Raw genomic sequence first — 21,670 nt, forward strand, 5'->3', positions numbered from 1 at the left:
AGGATCCTGAGAGATAGTGATCCAGAATTTATCGACCCTGTATTATGTGCCAGACTCCATCCAAACACTTTGTATATGGTCTATCAAGGAAATTCCTTCTAGGAAGTAATCTTCAGATGGCATACAGGGCATTTATAATCTGCCTTCCTAATTTTTCTCCTCCTTCTGTCTTACCTAGTCATATTCTAGTTCCAATTCCTCCATGAATCTTCTCAGCAGTGTCCCTCAACCATGGGATGCCCCATGAAGTGGTCAGGTATGTATTTTGAACTGTCATATTGGGTGTGGGTATGCGTGTACTACTGACATTTAGCTGTGGGGACAGGGATGCCAAACATCTCCCAAGGCATGGGAGAGGCCCATACATTTGTCCCCGCTAATTGTCAACAACATCCCCTTTGGGAAACACCCACCTCTAAGCTCATGTACCACTTGCTCTACCAGGAACACTCTCATCTTCCTCTGGTTAACTCCTCTGACTCCTTCAGAGCTCAGCAAAATCATAACTCACTTTTGGAAAGATTCTCTGACTTCCCCTGCAGCCTTCAGACGCTCCCACACCCAGTCTGGATGGGGTGCCATTCCTGAGAGCTCTATGGGATTCTTTGCCAAACCCAGTTGGAGGTTTACATCTTTGATCTCTCACTCCTTAGCTCCTAGTGTAATGCCTGTCACGTGTAGCTGCCCAATAAATAGACACAGAATGATACAAGGGATGGGTGATATAATATGGCATAAAGATCAAAGTTCATCTCACAATTGGAAAATATTTGGACTAGACACCATTAGAAAGCAGCAGTTCTACATATCTGCTTAGTGGTTGAAAATTTAGAAAATGCCTTCATAGTAGATTTTCTCTTTGGTCCTCAAAGAAAACCCAGAAATGGGTAGAATAGGCTTTAATTTTAATGGAATTTGAGGTTTAGAAAGACCAAGTCACCAGCTTAGTGTGGAGTAGCTATTATGAAGTAAAAGTAAACTAGAGTCTATGTCTCGTAGCTTTCTCTGTTCCTCTTTTGGAATGCGCTGATGGTCCTTCAGAATTGGCAAGAGCAGAAATGGTCACCAGGCAACTCCAGAGTGGCACAAAGCCAGCTGATTAAAGAGGTGATGTGTTTCAGAGAGAGATAAGCACAGTCAGCCAGAAGGAGGCAACCTGAAATCGAGAGCTTACAAACTCTGCCCAATGCAGTTGTTCTTTCACTTTTCTCGTCTTTGCTTTCCAAAAACTCTATGAAAACTATTGCCCAATGTTCTTATGAAAGAGGATGGTAAGGAACCTCTGTTTCCAGCCTTCTGTTCAGGCATGGGCAGAGGGGAAGAGATGTTGTTCTGAAGGATTTCACAGGTCCACTCTTGGCAGTCAGTGGGGTTGAGTGGTTTGGGGTAAACCCCAACAGATTCCTGATAAGGACCCCTATCTTAGACGTTGGCATCATTCTTCAGTGGCTATCGGGAGGTCTTAGACCAAGTAAGACTGTCAGAAAATGATCGTAGGTGAAACACGTTGGCCTTAGCTGTTGGTATCATATGAACAGATGTGAACTAACCAGAGAACCAATGGAGCCAGCTCCATCCACGAGGTCACACTATAACTGACCTGGCATTGGGATCACCCCTAAATATGGTACATTTCAAAACCATTATGTGATAGGCAGTGTATTAGGTATGAATGATACAAATATAAATGACATAAACAAAACCCCTCAAAATCAGTCCTGGGAACACATTCCCTTCCTCCAACTCACAGTTGATTGGGTCTCAGGATTCAGGACAGCCCTTCTCAGCTAGGTGGTGTTTGAAGTAAAGGGGACACAGATCCTGCACCTGTCTCCCTTGAGAATACTTTTTGTATTTTCCATAGGGTATTGCCTAAAACTGAAGGCACAACCAGGTGGGCTCTGCCCAGCAGAGAACAGAAAATAATCATCTTTTTCCTGACTCCACACCTGTCCTTTTATTAATACTACTGAGTTAATTGTACTTTTCTTGTCACCTTTCTCATATGACATATATGATGCATATTGAACAGACAACTAATATCTGAGTCCAGTAGGTCTCCAAAAGGAATTTCCATTGGTCTGATATAATTTATTCTTACAGAACTCAGGTTGCTTTCTTTTATAGGTGTTTCTGAACTATCTCATTAATAATCCTTCTCTAGAATTACCCTCGATATCAAATTCCTTAGTCTATAATTTGTGGGTTTCAGCTTTTTATTTGTTTTTCTTTTCTTTTTTGGTCCTAGGGATTGAACTCAAGGGCGCTTAACCACTGAACCATATCCACAGCCCTTCTTTAAAAAATTTTTGAGACATGGTCTCACAGGTCGCTTACAGCCTCACTAAGTTGCTGAGGCTGGCTTCAAACCTGCAATCTTCCTGTCTCGGCCTCCCGAGCCATTGTCATCTTTTTGTCTTTGTAAATGAAAATATACTTTCCTATCTTGGTCTTGAGAAAACTCTCCCTTCCCCTAAATCAAGGCCTCTGATTTGACAATCTTAATTATGTCTTCTCCCAAGAACCCGGGAAGTGATTTATGGAAGTCAGGAGACTGATTTATTTACAGCAACAGAGATTTTTCATATATATATTATAATATGGGTATGATCTCATCTTTTATATATATATATATAAAAGTACCACAAACCCACATGGCTTAGGACAATACAGTCTGGAGACCAGAAGTCCAAACTGAAGGCATTGCCAGGGCCATGCTTCCTCTGAAGCCTTTGGGGAGGATGTTTCTCGCCTCTTTCCAGCTTCTGGTAGCCCCAGGCCTTCCCAGGCTTGTAGATGTGTCACTAGGATCTCTATCTCCATCCTAACCTGGCCCTCTGGCCCTCTTCTTCCTGTGTGTCTTTGCTTGTTCACATTATAGCCTCCTCCCTGTGGCTCTGCTTGCTCGCTTTCTCTCCCTCCCTTTCTCTCTTTGTGGTTCTAGGGATGGATCTAGGGCCTTGCACATGCTAACCTCTCCACCACTGGGTCCCATCCCAACACCATTTTCTCTTCTTATAAGGATCCCAGTCACATTGGATTAGGGCCCACCCTAATATGGGTATGAGCTCATCTTAACTTGATTACATCTGCAAAGACCTCTTTCCAAATGAGGCATCAGGGTTTAGGACTTCAATAAATCTTCTCGGAGGGACACAGTTCAACCCAAAACACCTATTGTGGATAAAAGGTTAAGGAGGTCTGGGCTAGTGCAGGCTCTCACAAGAGTGACCTGGCTCTTCCATAGCCTTGTTCTCTTGAAAACAGAAGAAAGATAAATGGAAAATGCTATGTCTGTCTTACCTATGGCGTGACCTGTGGAGCTGGGAGTTGGCTCCATGACCAAGAAGGCATAAAAGATTGGTGGAGAAAAGGGTCTGCAACTTCTGTGGGTCAAGGTGACCTGCACTGGCTCTTCTCCTGGCTCTCCTCCTGGGTGTATTCCTGAGAGGGTGAAGGGTCAATCAAATGCTCAGCAGTCTGTCTGCTGTTCCATGTTCTTTGTAAGCATGTGAACAGAAGGCTCATTTGCTTTGCCACTGTTTGACTTGGGAAGTTCAAAGTGGACTCTCTGTCCAGAGTATACCTGGCATAAAACCTCCCAGTGCTAGCTCCAGATTCCTGAGTCTACACTGATGCACACAACAGGAACGTGTTGTTTTTCTAAGGAGTTTCATGCTGACACTTGTCACATGAACAATGAAATTCAAGGTGATGTGCTCCTTCCTCGATTGCTCCGTGGTTTACCTTGTTTAATTACCAGCGGTTTGGTTTGCAGCGCTGGGGATGGAACCCGGGGCCTTATGCATGCTAGGCTAGGGCTCTACCACTGAGCTACACCCCAGTCGAGGAGTGATTTGGAGTTAGGGATTCTACCCAGCAACTCTCCCTGAGTTGTCATCTTACAGGGCACGTTGCTGATAACGCCTTGCTAGGTTCCCGGCTTCCTCTTGCTCACATTCTGTTTTTTATTTTTATTTTTTTACTCTAATTTGTTATGCCTGATAGCAGGATGCATTTCGATCCATAGTACACATATAGAGCACAATTTTTCTCTTGCTCACATTCTTAAACCAATACGTATTACACAGAGAACCTTACAAATGGTCCTTTCCTGGCCAGGTAATCCGGCCCCTAGGCCTCTCTCTACACAGTGATCTCCAACACCCTGCAACCTCAGCCCTGGCCTCCTGGCCGGCCCTGCCCAGAGCGTCTGCGGCTGTGCGCCCGTCTCCATGGCAACAGGCCCCGCCCCGAGGGAGGCCCGCTGCTGGGCTCCAGCTGAAGAGGCGCGGGCGGGTCAGGGCTGAGACCACGACCGCCCCGTGGGGTTAGGAATTCCTTCCCTCCCAGCCCCAACTCTGTTGCTTCCCTGTCTGTCCTCATCATCCCTCACAGGATCTGTCTGTAAGAGAACGGATTCAAGTAGGGGTGACCTGCGGGGGAGGGGTCTGGGCTGCAGGGACAGCCCTCCAAGTCTGAGGCACTGGGACCCAGCCCAGCCGGCCCTCCAGGAAGGAGCGTGCTCTGCGCTGCTTGACCTTTCCCGGTCCTGGACCACGGCTCTCCTGCCTCCAGCTGTAGCTTCAGGTTCCAGCGGACGTGCCCTGGGTGCTGTGGACTTGAGTGTGACCTCTTCCAGGAACGTGCCTGAGGTTCCCTAGGGCTTCTAGATCAGTGCTCTGGAGTCTAACCTGGAGGGGGTACTAAAGTGGCACCTTGGCAGAGAGAGATAAGCTGAGGACAGGGGCCTGGCATCATCCTCAGAGGCTGCCTCCTCTGACATGTCATCAGAGAGAGTGTTTTCCTAAGCGGGCTGTGGGGCTCCAGGCCCCTCCATCACCCATCCCTCTCTTCCACGCGCACTGTGCAGTCAGCATGTGGCTATGATTAAGGCACAGGCTCCGGAAGCACATCGGGATTGTCTCTACTGTAGATCCCCTTATCTGCCCGGATACGTTTATGGCCCCACCGAATGCCTTGAATTGCAGATGGTAATGAAGTCGATATACAGTATGTTTTCCCCTATACCTACATACATGCACACATATAGCTATGATGAAGTTTAGTTCATAAACTAGGCACCGAAAGAGATTAACAACTAATAATAAAATAAAACAATTGTGGGCTGGGGCTGTGGCTCAGTGGTAGAGTGCTTGCCTAGCACGTGTGAGGCACTGGGTCTGATCCTCACAGAAAAATAAATAAATAAATAAATAAATAAATAAATAAATAAATAAATAAATAAATAGCTTGGTGTCCATATACAACTGAATTTAAAAAAAATAAAAAAATAAAACAACTGTAACAGTAGACTATAATAAAATTTTTCAAATGTGGTCTCTGGCTCAAGATAATCTTATCATTCTTTCACCTTTGGCACTTAAAGGAAACACTTTACAACTCTGTCTGGGATATTTGAATTGCCACCATCACTATTCCTTTGCTTTGGGCCATTATTAAGTAAAATAGGAGTTATTTGAACACAAGCGCTGACCTGATCACTAGGAGGCTACTGCATACCTAATGGGCAGGTAATATATACAGCATGGATACACTGGACAAGGGGATGAGTCATGTCCTGAGTAAGATAAAGACCATGATGTGAGATTTCACCATGATACTCAGAATGCTGTTCAATTTAGGATTTAGGAATTGTTTATTTCTGGAATTTTCTACTTTAGGTAACTGAAATCCTGGAAAGCAAAATTGTGGGTAAGGGATGACTAATAAATATATCTTTGGGTTCCTTCTTGCCTCTGTTAGGTCATTTGCAGAGGGCCACCTTGTAAGGCTATCGTAGATAATTAAATGGGATAGTGTGTGGGTACCTTGGCCCCTTGCTTAACACACAGTGAGTCTCGAGTTACTATAATCAGAAGCAGTGTGGTGCAGTGGTTGAGAATGGGCTTAGAGCCAAGGATGCGTTTGGGTCCCAACTCTGCCACTTACAAGCTGAACGACTCTGAGAAAGTAATTTAACCTCTCTGTTATGGTTTGGATCTGAAATGTCCCCCAAAGGCCAAATGCTGCAGGCCTGTGGACCAGCCTGTGGTCACCAGCTTTAGGAGGTGATGGAAACTCTGAGGCCTAGTGGGAGGAAGTGAGGAGACTGAGGGCATGCCTTTGAAGAAGATGTTGGGACCCTGGCTCCTTCCTCTCCCTCTTTTTATTTCCTGGCCACCAAGAGGTGGGGAGTTTGCTTTACCATGGGTGCCTTATTGTGATGCCTCATCACAAGCCCAAAATAAAGAAGCCAACCAACCATGGGCTGAGCCTTCTGAAATTCTGAACCAAAATAAATCTCTCCTCCTTTTAACTTGTTGTCTCAGGTATTTTGTCACAGTGATGGAAATCTGACTAACACTCTCCCTCTGCCTCCATTTCATCATCAGCATGAAGGGGATAATAAGGGTACCTACTACACAGGTTCAGTTTTTGTCAAGAACCTGATACAACGCCTGACGTATTGTAGGCAGGCACTACACAAATTATTATAATTGTTATTATTAGAGCCACTATTAGATTTATAAGCTTCTTTAGAAAGGATTCATTCTTTTATTCCTGGAACTAGGCTCAGTTTAGGATTCAATCAACATTTGTTTTTTTAGGTATAAGAATAAGTAAGTCTAATATACCACTCTTCATTACCTTCTCTCAGAGCTAAATAAATGAATAAATGACAATGGTCCAAATCATGAAAAATAAGGAGACTCACCGACACACGTCAGTGTGCCAGGCTGGAGGCAGCTTCCCGCAGCCTCCTCACCCACTCAATGCTGGTGTCCCTGCAGGCAGCCTGGATACAGTTAAGAGGCCCAAGTGCAACTTTGTTGCTCCTGTTGAGTCCTCATGTTAACTCCAGTGCCAGGCCAGGCCCAGGAAGGTCCCTGTCCCCCCATCTGCCCCTTATTCTCACCGGAAAGACACCTGATGCTCTCTGCTGGTCTTCGGCCAGTGGAAATGAGTCCCCACTGGCCAGCACGGTCCCTTACAGCCAGCAGCCTTCTTGGGAAGATAAGAAGAAGAAAGACAAGAAACGACTCCTTTGATCCCGTTCCAGAGTCAGTTGTCTTTTTCCCGGAGGCCGGGAGACCTGTCGTCCTGTCCTCTGCATGTCTGAGTGGTCGCTGACTCACCAGGCTCCCTCAGAGGTTGGTAGTGTGTCTGGGCCAGGTGCCAGGAAGCCACGGTGTCACCAGAGGGGAGGGACGGAGGCAGGAGGATAGGAGCAGATGGCCGCAGCAGAAGGAGCACACCACCAGACAGGGGTGGCCATGCCTGTGAGCTCTAGTATGGGGAAGCAGCAGCACGGAGCCATCCACGGTCAGGCCAGTGCCAGGGACACCCCAGCGCTTCCTTGATGATGTCTTTCCTCTTTTTTTCTCTTTCATTCCCCCCTTTTCATGCCTTATCCCCCTCTTCCCTCCTTTCTACCCACTTCATGCAACTTTTTTTTTTTTTTTTGGTACTGGGGATTGAACGCAGGGGCACTCACCCACTGAGCCACATCCCCAGCCCTATTCTGTATTTTATTTAGAGACAGGGTCTCACTGAGTTGCTTAGCGCCTTGCTTTTGCTGAGACTGACTTTGAACTCGTGATCCTCCTGCCTCAGCCTCCGGAGCTACTGCCATTACAGGTGTGCACCACAGACAGAGCCATGCAACAGACTTTTAATTCAGTTTTTACTACATGCAGGGCCACAAACAGCCACTACCCTTAAGCAATTTAAATACTCTCACTGAGAGAGACAAACACAAACTGTCAAGTAAACAAAATTAAATTAATTAAAATAGAAACAAATTAAATCTGGAATAAATAACTTTTATCTGTGTCCTCTACTGCAGACCCATCAAGGACATGCATGGATATTGCACCAGCTGAGATGGCTTTTTGTGGTGGATAAGTGTTAAGGCTCTGGAATCAGACAAATGTGGTTATGAGTCCCAGCTCTGACACTGATCAGCTGTGTGTAATGGGCCAAGTTACACAACCTCTCTGATCCTCCTTTTCTTCATCTCTAAAATGGTGATTAAAAGAAATATGCTGTATAGGTTGTCATGAAGATTCAACAAGACAGATTTTTAGCATAACTGGCTGGTACACAGTAAGACTCAAAAGATGTCGACTATTTTTGCTGTTTTTTAATTTAAACCTGGGGTCAGCAAACTTCTTAAGTGAAGAGAGAGACAGTGAACACTTTGGGCTTTGTTGGCCAATACAGTACCTGTTGCAATGACCCAGTTCTACTGTGAGACAAGGCAGCCTTAGACAATAGGCAAGCAAATGATTACAACTGTGCTCCAATGACACAATATTTTAAACACTGCGATCTGAAATTTTATGTCATTTTCACACATCACAGAATATATTTTTTCATTTTTTCAAATCATTAGAAATCTTAAAAACCACTTTATGGGCTGTCCCAAAAACAGGCTGGGGGCCAGAGTTGACCTGCAGGCCAGTTGCCCACTCCTGCTCAAGCCCCTGAAAAAGCCGGCACTTCCTCTCAGATTTTGCTTCGGAGGAGAATCCAGCTGGTGTGTCCATGACACCCTGGTTCTGTGGATAGGTCCTAGGACACAAGCCAGACTAATGAGGTCAGGAACAAAGGCTCATAAAAGAAAAGTGAAAAGCTCATAAAAGAAAAAACAATACCTATACTCGTGCGCAAGTCAAGATAAGTGAACAGAACCTCCTATTCACTGGCACAGGATGAGGAATGGGGGAGATAATCGGTTCCTTAAATGCGCGATGACTTCTGGGTTTTGCAGGTGGAGGCAAGCCGCTCCAGACAGGCGCGAGAACCTGCTGTGTGTACACTTTGCTTTTCAGCACTACGTGCAAAGAAAAGCTGCCACAGGAGATATCTTACATCAGAGGGTCGTAAGCTCCCTAGACTTTAGACCCTCAGGATAGAAAGGACAATCCATGCTAAGTGAAGAAAGCTAGGGAACATGAGGGAGGGCAGGAGGAACCTGCTGGAAGCAGGCCCAGCCCCACCAAAATGGAAATAAAATCCCATATCATTCAGTTGTAAATCAATCAGGTACCCCAAGTAACATTGTGTGACTCCTCAGTCCCTTTCCTTTCTTTCTCCCTTTTCCTCTTACCTCTGGAAAAAAGACACTGCATTTCACTTTCTGCTACATTCGAAGAAGACTTTCAGTTTCAAGTTCATATCAAATTCCTTGCAGGCCAGATATTCTATCTCTGATGATATGAAGACCTACTACTATTCCAGAGGCATTGCAATTAATAATTCAGCTGGGCTCCCGCGGCCCAGAGGGAATGCAGAGCTTTTCTCATCAACTCACTCTAAGAATCAAACCTGATCCCTGCACATCTGACCGACATCCATATCCAGCCATTATTTTCAGATGAAGAATTTGCTTATCCAGCCCAACTGAAGGACTGAACAGTCTGCCATGTCATAATAATGCCCTCTGACTTGGTGGGGACTCTCCTCTGGGAAGAACACAGACCATGCTTAGTAATTTGAGCCACAGGTAACCAGCTGGGTCCCTACAAAATTGCCTCTGTATTTTAACTGCTGGGAAAGAGTAAGGCTATTACCACCGGCTTCCTCAGAAAAGGTCTGGGATCTGGAAAGGAGTCTAGTCAGGATGGACCCTACTGCACCCAGTGCTCCTTCTTTACCCAGTAAGAAGCACCAGGCCTCCAGGCATGGTGGCATATGCCTGGAATCCCAGCTACTCAGGAGGCTGAGGCAGGAGGTTTGCAGGTTCAAGGCCAGCCTCGGTAACTTAGTGAAATCCTTTTTCAAAAGGGTTGGGGACAGAGCTCAGTGGCAGAATTCATGCTTAACACGAACAAATCTCTGGGTTCAATCCCAGCACCAAATAAAGGGAAGTGCTGTGGGTCCTTGGAAACTGGCCGACACCTCGCACTCATGCTGGCCCCCAGCTAACTCTCAGCTCTTCAAAACACCTGGAGCTCTATGGACAAATCCAATTTTGTCACCAATGCACAAAGAGACACAGGTCTCAGGAGATGGTTTGACTCCCCCTGTGCCATACAACACAAGGGCCTGTGTCGCTCTAAAGTCCCTGCCACCATCATGTACAGCCAGACCTGGGGTGTTCTACAGGCTGCCTGGGGTTCTGTGGAAATTATTCCCCAGTAGAAACTACTGGAAACACAAGAAGCAAACGCCTTGCTAAGTGAGATGAGAAAACTCCGCTGAGAGAGAGCAAAGGGTTCTCCTAACACTACTGGCCTGCTCCAGGCATTAACGGTTTCAGTTCATGAATCTGCACATGCCCCTGTGGAACAGCAGGAGCTCTCCACAGAGTGGAGAGACAGGAACCCGCACAAAGGACCACAGCACTAAAAGGTTAAAATCCAGCCAGTCGCATGGCAAAGGGCAGGGAAAAAATAAACCACGACATCCGGTCAGGGGGGAGTCACACAGAAGGCAGACGCCTGGGAATAGAAAAGGAAAAAAAAAAACAAGTCATAATAGACCAAGGCCAACTACCAGCTCTGAGTGGTTGGTTAAGAGCTGCATGTCCCCAGAGCAGCCATGACAGTAAACCCAACACCAACACAAGCATAGAGAGTAGAGGGTAAGTCATCAGCAGTTGGTGAAGCCTTTTAATCCAGTCAAATTGTGAGCCAGGTGAACGATAAAAACACACGTTTACCCAAAGGACCCATGCTGTTGGCATCAGATGGCCACCCTACTGGACACCTGGCCCTCTTCCTGCTTGTCCCTTCATGGGCCTCTGAAGAATTCCTTTTTTTTTTTTTTTTTTTTTTTTTGGTGCTGAGGATTGAATTTAGGACCTCACACACATCCTACCACAGAACTACACCCCCGGTCCTCCATTCTTTTCTTTTTTTGTATTAGGGAGTTGAAACCCAGGGGAATCTCAACCACTAAGCCACATCCCCAACCCTTTAAAAAAAATTTTTTTTAAAATTTAGAAATTTAGAGACAGGGTGTCTCCCTGAGTTGTTTAGGGCCTTGCTAAGTTGCTGAGGCTGGCCTTGATCTGGTGATCCTCCTGACTCAGCCTCCGAAGTCATTGGGACTGCAGGAGTTTGCCCCCATGCCTGTCAGGCATGGACATTTATATTTCCCTGAAATTTTCCTTCTAATTAAGATAAATATGGATAAAGGAGACATTACCTAACAAAAGTCATGTTGTTTGCTGAAAAGAATACGATAAAGCTAAGAGGATGAGAAGAAAACCTGGTGCAGGCCACTTACTTAGGACATTTATTCTTTCCACTTTTAGTCAACAGTGATGCTAATGTTTACTGGGCACAAGTGGCTTGGACACAGAAGGGGAGTCAAAGCAGTGTTATGGTGATTGCATTCTCTGAAGATGACAGATAGGATAACATTTTCTCTTGGTCGGAAGGGAATGGAAAGAGAACAGACTGCAAAAGAGAGCTTTTTAAAAAAAAATTTCAGACATTGATGGGCCTTTATTTTGTTCATTTATTTATAGGTGGTGCTGAGAATCAAACCCAGTGCCCCACACATGGTAGGCAAGCGCTCTACCACTGAGCCACAACCCCAGCTCCAAAAGAGAGCTATCTTTATGATAAAAAAAATCTCCCAAACAATTCTACGGAAGCCAGAGTTAACTTCTAACTAGAGAGCACCCGCAACAATGCCATGTGGGGTCCCACCTTCAGGATCTCTAATTACCTAAACACCTGTCAAAGGCTCCATCTCCAAATCCATCACACTGGGGCTTAGGGCTCTACCTGTGAATTTTCAGGGGCATGATTCAGTGAAAGACAGGGAGCTTTTAGGCTTCCATACAAAGGAGCCCGTCACTTTTGTCTCCATGACCTCATCTTCTGGCTATGACCAGGGCATGCACACCACTTCTGGTCACTGGACACACTGAGATGCTATGACCCAAGCGCAGGACATGTAAGCACACAGAAAATGCATGCCATTGATCTGCAGCTGCTGCCCTGACTCGCCCTCCAAGCCTTCTTTAAAAGATTTAAATTGCATTTATTCTATGACCATCATAGTTTGGATATGAGGTTTCCCCAAGAGTTAATGCAAGAGTGTTCAGAGGTGAAACAATGAAAGACTGAGAAAGTGACTCATCAGTCCATCCCTATCTGAATGGACTTAGTGGGTGGTAACTCTAGGCAGGTGGGGTGTCCCTGGAGGAGCCGGGTCACAGGGGGCATGCCCTGGAAGGGAGTCCCTTCCCTGAGGCCTGAGCACTCCTGCTTCCTGGCTGCCATGTGGTGAGCAGCTTCTCTCCACCATGTCCTTTCACCAAGTTCGGCCTCATCTCGGGGCCAGAGGAATGGAGCAGGCCAACTGTGGACTGAACCTCCGAAACTGAGAGCCAAAATAAAATTTTCCTCCTCTAACTTGTCTGGTATATTTGGTCACAGTGAACAAAAGCTAACTAATAAGGCCTTCAGAGAGCCCTAGGTTATTTCGCTCCATTTTTTTTTTTTAAACTTCTGTCCCTTTGTACAGGCCTCCCCTCTGCCTGGAGTGCGTCCTTTCTCCCCCCCTCCCCCGTACCAGAGATTCATACGGAAAACTCTCCTGGAAGGCCTCTCACCCTGGCCTCCTTGGAGTAACCACCAATTCTTCCACACACTTCTATTGCTGAGATCACTGTCTGCGGGAATTCTGTTTCAGGTCCGCCTTTCTACATCTTTCATCCTTAGCTATCGCATATGTCTCCAGCACCCACAGATATCGCAGGGTCGAGGTAATGAAAAGTGCCCAGGAAACAGCAGTCACTTATTCTATGAGTAGTAATTTCTCCCCAAACACCTTTTGGCTCATGGCTTATGAAGAGGAAGGGCCATTATATTTTTGACTGCGGATTAGGTACCCAGCTTCTATGCTAGATCATCCCTTTTATTCAAGACAACTTTATAAGATAGAAACTATAGTCATGCATGGCTTCATGACAGGAGAAGTGAGTCCTGGATAGATTTCATCACTGTGCAAACATCACAGTGTACAGAGACCTAGACAGTAGGGGCTACTCTACACCTCTGCTATACAAGATGCACAGAATGTATAGCCTGTTGTTCCTAGGGCTATGATAAATGAAAACTCCACAAGATTAAACCAAACACAACAGAAAATGACACAATGAAACGCTGGGGAAACACAAACTGTCTGAAGGTGCTACTGGCATAAAATGGCAAACTTTTTATCTAAGTGGGAGAACATGTAAAATAACAATAAAAAGAATTGTGCAGAAAAAGCATGAACCAGTCACAGTCATTTCTTATCATGATCCCACATTATGCACGGTACATAATTGTATGTGCTATGCTTTTATAGCACAGGTTTGTTTATATGTTTATACCTAAACATGTGAGCATGTGTTGGGCTGCAACATTCTGGTGACTCCATCAACAGGACAGGAAATTCCCAGCTTATGGTAGGTACTGGGTATTGAACTTAGGGGCACTTAACCACTGAGCCACATTCCCAGCCCTTTTTAATATTTTATTTAGAGACAGGGTCTCACTGAGTTGCCAAGCCTGGCTTTGAACTCGAGATCCTCCTGCCTCAGCCTCCTGAGCTGCTGGAGTTACAGGTGTGCGTCACCGTGCCCAAGCCTAGAATCTTATGGGACCACCATTGTATGTGTAGCCTGGTGTTGCCTGAAATGTTGTTATGCGGTGTCTGATGGTGTAAGTTTGAATGCAACAGAGCCTGAAGAACCATTTTATTAAAAATATTACTTACCAAAAATGTCAAGGGTCCTATCTGGTCTATTTTGAATTAATAATACTGTGGGAGCTTAGTTATATGAACTCCAAAAGAATATAATGCTTGACAGTAAAGGTTTACCAAGTAACATGAGTGTGTTTGTGATTAAAACTCAACATCTTGGCAAAGCTTAAAACTTATCAAAACATGAAAGTGACCAAGAACCGTCAGCTTGGGATTGACAGGAAGGCCACCAATGCGGTAGAGGAACGGCCTACCTTGTTCCAGTTTACTGGTCTGTATCAGTGGATTGCTCTGTGGGACACACCCCTGGTCCTTTCCACCTGGTGGATTGGAACATCACCACTAGTATGATTCCTCAGAGCACATGTTCTTCAATTATTCTATTAGCATTTTTTTAATTGGATGAAAAAATTCTTTTAAAATAATTCCATTGTTTGAATGCATCTGCTGTTGTTTTGATGCCCCGACAGATGATCTTCTATTATTCTGATTTCACGGTCCAACCTCAAAGTACTTGGAAGTCTTTTTTTTTTTTTTTTTTTTTTGGCGGGGGGGGGGTGGTTATCAGCTATATATATATTTTAAAATATTTTATTTATTTAGTTGTAGTTGGATACAATACCTTTATTTTTATTTTTAGGTGGTGCTGAGGATCGAACCCAGGGCCTTGCTCACACTAGGCGAGTGCTCTAGTGCTGAGCCACAACTCCAGCCCAGTCGTATATTCTACATGTCTCTCCTATATCCAGAAAAGATGCCTTTTGTGATCTTTCACAACAGCCAATTCATTACCTTTACCTCCATGAACTCTGCTCGGGTACAAATTGTGAAAGTGCCATGTGTCGTGCCTTTTTAATTTTGGAGGTAAGCTCCCACTGAAACACGTTAAACAACCAAGAACTGGCAAAACCTCCCCCAGACTATGTGCTAACCGGTTGATTTGAGTGCTTTAACCTGCTTCTGAGTGTTGCTTAGAGAGGACATTCACACACAAAAGCTACTGCCACTACCACCTTACATCTCGTCTTAACTCTGGGGTTAGGTGGAGAGAGGGACAGAAGGACAAACAAATAAGAAAGCCCAACTTCCTGGGCCCAGCAGGGAGGGGAACCGGGGAATGAAGAATAGGCACTGTCGAACAGCTGGTATAAGGTACAAGAAGAGGACAGACAGAAGGGAAAGCTGGGACACTAAGTAGAAGCTACCCTGTGAATGGCCCTAACTGCCAACGTTCTCCACGTTCCCTGTCCAGAGCAATTCAAGAAGCACAGGAAGGCAACAGAACTCTGTTTAAGAAGATCAATCTGGCTGCAGTTACCAGGATGAGTTTCCTGAAGGAGAGAAGGAGGGACACAGTTCACTACTCACTCATTCATTGCTGTGTTCTGAATTCTCCACCACAACTCATGTTGAAGTTTAATCACTGTTGCATGGAAGAAAGCAGTGGACCAGAGCTGGGCCTGATGGCGCGTGCCTCTAAATCAAGGAACTTGGGAGGCTGAGGCAGGAGGATTGCAAGTTTGAGGCCAGCCTCAGCAACTTAGTGAGACGCTGTCTCAAATTAAAAACTAAAAAGGGCTGGGGATGTGGCTCAGAGATAAGGCATCCCTAGATTCAATATCTAGCCTTCCCCCCTTAAGAAGTGGACCAGGTGGGACCTTTGAGAGGTGATTAATCCACTCATGCATTAATGGGCTAGTGGGTTACCTTGGGAGTGCCCTTGTTATAAAACGAGCTTCCTCTGTCTTGCCATGTGATGCTCTGTACCACCTTGGGATTCAGCAGAGAGTCCCACTAGCAAGAAGACTCACCAGTTGGGACCCCTTGACCTTGGACTTCCCTGCCTCCAGAACTGTAAGAAATATATTTCCTTTTAAAAAATGTCTTTATTTTATTTTTATGTGGTGCTGAGGATCGAACCCAGTGCCTCACGCATGCTAGGCAAGCGCTCTACCTCTGAGCCACAACCCCAGCTCCATATTTCTTTTCTTTATAAGTAATCCAGTTTGTGGTATTCTGTTATAGCAACAGAAAACAGACTAACACATTCGAGGAAACACTGATTGATCATGGTCTATATATTAGGTTCCTGCAATGTGTCAAGGGAACTCTGGATACAGAGCTAAACATATGGAGCCCTCAGGAGACAAAGAGCCCAGGGGGGAAAGAAGCATTATAGTCCAGGTGGCCAAGTGTTCTGGTGGAGGTGAACACAGGCTCCCCTGGGCCTACCCTAGAGGAGGTGACACTTCAGGTGTAGTCTCCAGGGCCTGTAGGGACTGGTCAAAGGAAGAAGACTGGGAAGGGTAATCTGGTCAGAAGAAAAGCCAGTACAAAGACACAGAGTCTGCAAGAAGCTGTGGTCAGAAGAAGGTCAACTGAGCCTTTTTTAATAGTTAAAATAATCATTATTATAAATCAAATAATGATCTTGGCCATCTTTTACATACTTGGCATGTGCCAGGAACAATTTCTTTTTCTTTTTTGGTATCGGGGATTGAACTCAGGGGCACATAACCACTGGAGCCACATCCCTTTTTATTTTTTACTTTGAGACAGAGTCTTGCTAAGTTGCTGAGGCTGGCTTTGGACTCACAATCCTCCTGCCTCAGCCTCCCCAGTTACTGGGATTACAGGCGTGTGCCACCATACCTGGCAGGAACGATTCTTTTTTTTTTTATTATTATTATTGATTTTATTTTTTAAATACATGACAGCAGAACAGGAACTATTTTTTATACATGATAATTCATCACTTCTCACAAATCTATGAAGGAGGCATTGTTATGCCCATTTTACAGATGCACAAACTGACTCTGACCATTTCAGAAATTCCCTTCTCAGAGTCACACAGCTATCGGCTACAGATTAGGAGATTCAAATCCAACGCCTTTCCAACTCAAAAACCAGTGTTTACTGATCCCTGAAGGACAAGGAAGAATTAGCCAGGCAATGAAATGCGCACAAGCACCTTAGGCAGAGGACACCTGAGGGTATGTGGGTGTCCCTGAGAAAAGACCAAGGACAAGCAATTAGGTGTCACTGGAGTGTGAAGTACAAGGCCAGGGGCAGGGGAGAGGAAAGGCAGCCAGAGGCCGGGCTATATATGGCCTCCTTGTAACCTGAAGGTTGTGGACTTGACCCTGGAAGCCATGAGAGCCACTCAAGACCAGGAACAGGGAAGGCTGAAAGGGCAGGATTCATTTACCAGCAAATGGATGAATCTGGAGACTCTCAAACTAAACGAAGTAACCCAATCCCCCAAACCAAAGGCCGGATGTTTTCTCTGATAGTTGGAAGCTAATCTCCAATGGGGGTGTGGGGGGGTGCTTAAAAAAAAGAAGAGAAGTTCAGTGGAACAGACGAAGGGGAATGACGGGAGAGGGGAGGATGGGAAAGAGAGGCAGTGGAACGAATCTGACCTGACTTTCCTCCGCACATGCAGGAGTAGGCCACGGCGAACCTCACCATCATGCACATCCACAGGAAATCAATTTAAAAAATAGCTGTGGGTAAAGAGAAGAAAGATCTGTAGAGGGAAGGGAGTCTGGGTGGGGGGAGGTGAGGGAAAGAAGAGGCAATGGGGACAGAATTAGGACAAGATACATCCAATGCTTTTATACTCATGTCAAATGGTTTCTATCCTCATGCAATAACTAAATAAAAACAACCAATAACTGAATAAACATGAAAAGAAAGGGGCAGACACACAGAGGCTGGGGTGAGCTGTGGAGCAAGACTGGAGTCAGAAGTTTGGTAACCCAATGAGTGACATGTGACCCAGGCTCAGAATTAGCCCTCCTAGAAGAACCAGATTATGCGCAGGCAGCCCAGGTATGGAGCGAAAGGCGGCACCTCTAGAGAAGCGGACGGCAACAAAGGGGTCTGTGTGCCTGGGAATAGGACAGGCAGTGGCAGGAGAGAGAATTGGGGAGAGAAGGTGGTTTGGACGTTATCCCCATATTAAAATTTAATCCCCATTGTGAGGTTTTAAGAGGGGCACCTTTAAGAGATGAGTGGGTCATGAGGAAAGAGTCATTAATTCATTCCTGGATTATTGTCTTAACAGTGGGTCAATGCCGGGCATGGTGGTGCACACCTGTAATCCCAGCAGTTTAGGAGGCTGAAGCAGAAGGATTGCAAATTTGAGGCCAGCCTCAGCAATTTAGCAAGCCTATAAGCAACCTAATAAGACCCTGTCTCAAAATAAAAAAGAAAAAGAATTAGGGATGGGGCTCAGTGGTTAAGTGCCCTTAGGTTCAATCCCTGGTACCAAATAAATAAATAAATAAATAAATAAATAAATAAATAAAGACTGGGTCAGTGATAAAAAGTCAACTTAGATCTATTTCTTTTTTGTTTGTTCAAAATTTTTTAGACGTGGATAAACTTTTATTTTATTAGTTTATTTATATGTAGTGCTCATATAAATAAGTGAAGGCAGCGGAGGGGTCTGTGTGCCTGGGGATAGGACAGGCAGTGGCAGGGGAGAGAACTGGGGAGAGAAGGTGGCGATGCCCTATTTTCTACTGCTCAGGGTCTAAACCAGTGCCTCACACATACTAGGCAAGCGCTCTACCACTGAGCCACAACCCTAGCCCTTGGTTCTATTTCTTTTAAGTGCCCCCTCACCATGTTTTGCCCTGTGCCACCTTGAGACTGCAGAGTCTCCACCAATAAGAAAACCTCCACTAGAGGCAGCCCCTTGATCTTGGACCTCCCAGCTTCCAGAACAGTGAGCTGAATAAACCTTTTTTCTTTATAAATTCCTTAGTCTCTGGTATTTAGCTGTAGCCACAATATGACAGACATATTGAGTTGGAGATGCTTACAGAACAACAGTGGTGGTCTGCAGCTGTTGAGTTCATAGTTCTAATTCAGAACAGGCTCAGAAGAAAGGTCTGGGTAAGAAACAAAAACCTGAGATGGAAAAGAAATCCAAGAAGGCAATGAAATTGTGACAGTAAGTTTGGCTATTAACCAGGCATAGAAACAATGCTTCTCATGTATTTTCTCTTTCATCTTTACAGTGGCCATACAGAATAGACAGGTAACTATTATTAGCTCATTTTATAGTCAGTGAAGCTCACTAAGCCACAAGAACACTCAGTAACCTGCCTAGGATCATAAAGGAGCCATATGCTTTCTACCCAGATAGAAAGTAACAAAAACCAAACTTTGGTTACTATAATCCACAATAGAAACACATTTTATGTTGGGGTCTAGTACAGACATATATATTTCACTGAAATTAATATGGCATGAAACCACACTGTGCCCTCTGCCCTATTTTCTACTCCATTCTATTTCAAATTTTAAATAGGCAGGTTGCAACCCACAAACTTGGTTCACAACCCACTCGTGAAACCCACAGTTTAAGAATCACACTGTTGGACGCCCTCTTGCCTCCCAGCCCTGAACCAGAGTGATGGAAGTGGGTGTGCAGAGATGAGGGAAGGTGGAAGAGACATCATGGGCATTAAAGAGAAAGCTTCACTTCAGGGTGGCTTTAAGTCAAGCATAACCTGATGAGAATCAAATCGCTGCTTCCAAATCATGCCCTGAAGACGTGTCTGTGGAAGCCAGCTCTTTTGCAGTGAGTCATTTATGGCTGTCACATGTATTTATGGGAAGATAGAAACCATTTTCACGGCCAACTTTTCCCACTGTACAGGAAAAGATGCAGATGCACTTAACCTTGAATTCTGAAGTTGTTAGTTCTAAAATCACTGCAGTGTTACATGCAGCAGGACGTGGGCACGCAGCCCAAAGCAAACCGCCCTGTGCTTGCAAGCCAATTTAATGTCATTCCTGTAGACAGTAATTGCAATAGGAAGTTCTGAGGCCTCTGAGGTGGAAGTTAGATATGACATGGACAACTTGCTTGACAGGAAATGATCTTGCTGGCAGGACCTTTAGGATTTCATCCCCAAAATATATCACAGACCCTGAATGTGAGCATTCATCCTTCCTTCTGCTTTGCAGGAAGAGGGGACACGTTTCTGTTCACCAAGGTAACCCCTTTGGAGTGGCCCACTGCCTGCCACTACCTCCCTGGCTTCTGTGATGGTTCATCTTGGTTGTCCACTTGACTGGCTTGAGGATGCCTAAATAACTGGTGAAGCCCGCTCCCGGGACGTCCCTGTCGGTGTTTCCAGAGAAGATTGGCATGTGCCTCAGTGAACTGAGCCCAGAAGACCCGCTCTGAGCGCAGGCAGCACCTCGGGGCTGGAGACCCGGAGGTCACAAAGCTGGAGATCCAAGCGCGCATGCGCAATGTAGGTGGTACCAGCCTGAGGGCTTTTTTTTTTTTTTTTTTTTTTTTTTTGCTACTACTGTCGCCCATGGATGTCAGACTCCAGATTTTTCAGCCTTTGAACACAGACTTGCACCAGCAACTCTCCAGGGAGCTTCCAGGCCTTCAGCCTTGGACCAGGCTGCAAGATTGGTTGCCTCTGGTTCTGAGGCTTCCAACTTCTTGGACCCAGCAGCTACTGGTTTCCCGGGCTCTCCAGCCTGCAGACAGCGGCTGTGGGGCCTGATCTAATCTCCTGTTACAGGTGTCTGTGCCTTCTGTTCGCTCTGTTCCTCCAGAGAGCCCTAACACAGTCTCTCTCCCTCAGTAACGCTTCCATCTCGAACACTGGCACCTCCACTAGCGTGGGTCCCTTCCCTTCTGGCTTCAGGGACACCGAGGTTCCCTTTTTAAAAGCCTCTGAGCATGAAGGAATTTGGGTGATGAAGTCACTGTTCTATCTTTTTGATTTTAAGATTTTACTAGTTGTGGATGGACCTTTGTTTATGTGTGGTGCTGAGAACTGAACCCAGGGCCTCACACATGCTGGGCAAGCCCCCCACCACTGACCCCAGCCCCAGCCCCAGCCCAGCCCCAGCCCGTCACTGTTCCATATCCTGACAGCGGTCACCGTTGCATGATTACAGCATCTGTCCAGACTCACAGAACTGAACACTAGAAAGGACGGGTTTCACTGTGTAAACTACATCTCAAAAGCCATGACTTTCTAATAAAAGTCCTCCCAGGCTCCTTCCTTGACGGTGCTGCCCTGCGATGATCATCTTCTTTCTCTTCCTTTCTCTTCTTTCTCTCCCTTCTTTCCCTGCTGCTTGCTCTTCCCAGCGTCTCATTTCAGCTAAGACCTAAGTCTTGCCCCCTTGCCCTCACCCATTCTCAGCTCCTCCTCGCACCTTCCCGTGGCTCCTGGCTCTGAAACTTCTACTGGAAACTCCTTTTCTTCAGTTTTGGGAGTAGAGAACCCCACTGTTTCGCCTCTACTTTTTAAGATGCCTTTTGGACTGGTTTTTGGCCATCCTTTAACCCTGGGAATTTGCCAAACTATCAAGGCCACGGTCCTGCTCCTACATTAACTCTGAGATCCCACCCACTCTCGGGGATTAAAGGACGGCCCGAATGCATCTGAATCCCAAATCCATGTCTGCAGGGAGGACAGCTGGCTCGAGCTTCCAGTGGCCCCGTGGACATCTGCACGTGCCTCTCTCACCATGTCAAATGCAGCACGTGTGGCCCGGATCCTGCCTTCCTTTGCCAGCCTAAATCACTCGTGTGGATGACCTCATTATTGGTCCTCCCAAGGCAGAAACCCCAAAGACACCAGGCACTCAGCCCCTCGTTGGTCATCAGGACCAAAGGAGGCAGCGATGAAGAAATGCCCTGGGAAGCACCAGGCTCCATATTAGGAACAGTCTCATCGCTACTGCGTAAGTCCTTCAATTCCTCCTTTAAAAGGTCTGTTTTACCTATTTCTTCTCTTGCATCCCCTCCCCCAGCCTATGGCTCCCTTCCCTCCCTCCACTGTATTCTGCTTTCTGTGGTCAGTCTGCCTTTACCAGAACTTTCTCCTTCTCACTCCGCTGCTCAAAAAAGACTATAATGGCACCTGTTATGGATTGAAGTGTGTCTGCCTGCTCCCCCTGT

The 21,670-nt window shown here is 45.8% G+C and overlaps 1 protein-coding gene across 5 annotated transcripts in view; it reads right to left on the minus strand.

The window, feature by feature from the left end:
- TRIM2 (tripartite motif containing 2) overlaps window positions 1–21,670 on the minus strand; it is a 109,013-nt gene that overhangs the window by 73,286 nt on the left and 14,057 nt on the right. Inside the window, exon 1 of one of the 5 annotated variants that reach the window (XM_081303633.1) lies at window positions 3,304–3,426. The exons of the other annotated variants lie outside the window; for them this stretch is intronic. The gene's annotated coding sequence lies outside the window, so the exon portion shown is untranslated. Of the gene's footprint in view, window positions 1–3,303; window positions 3,427–21,670 lie in introns of those variants that run through there. 5 annotated transcript variants of the gene reach the window in all.

The sequence above is a fragment of the Spermophilus citellus genome (genome assembly GCF_964194105.1).
Source record: "Spermophilus citellus genome assembly, chromosome: 8".
NCBI classification, from domain to species: Eukaryota; Metazoa; Chordata; class Mammalia; order Rodentia; family Sciuridae; genus Spermophilus; species Spermophilus citellus.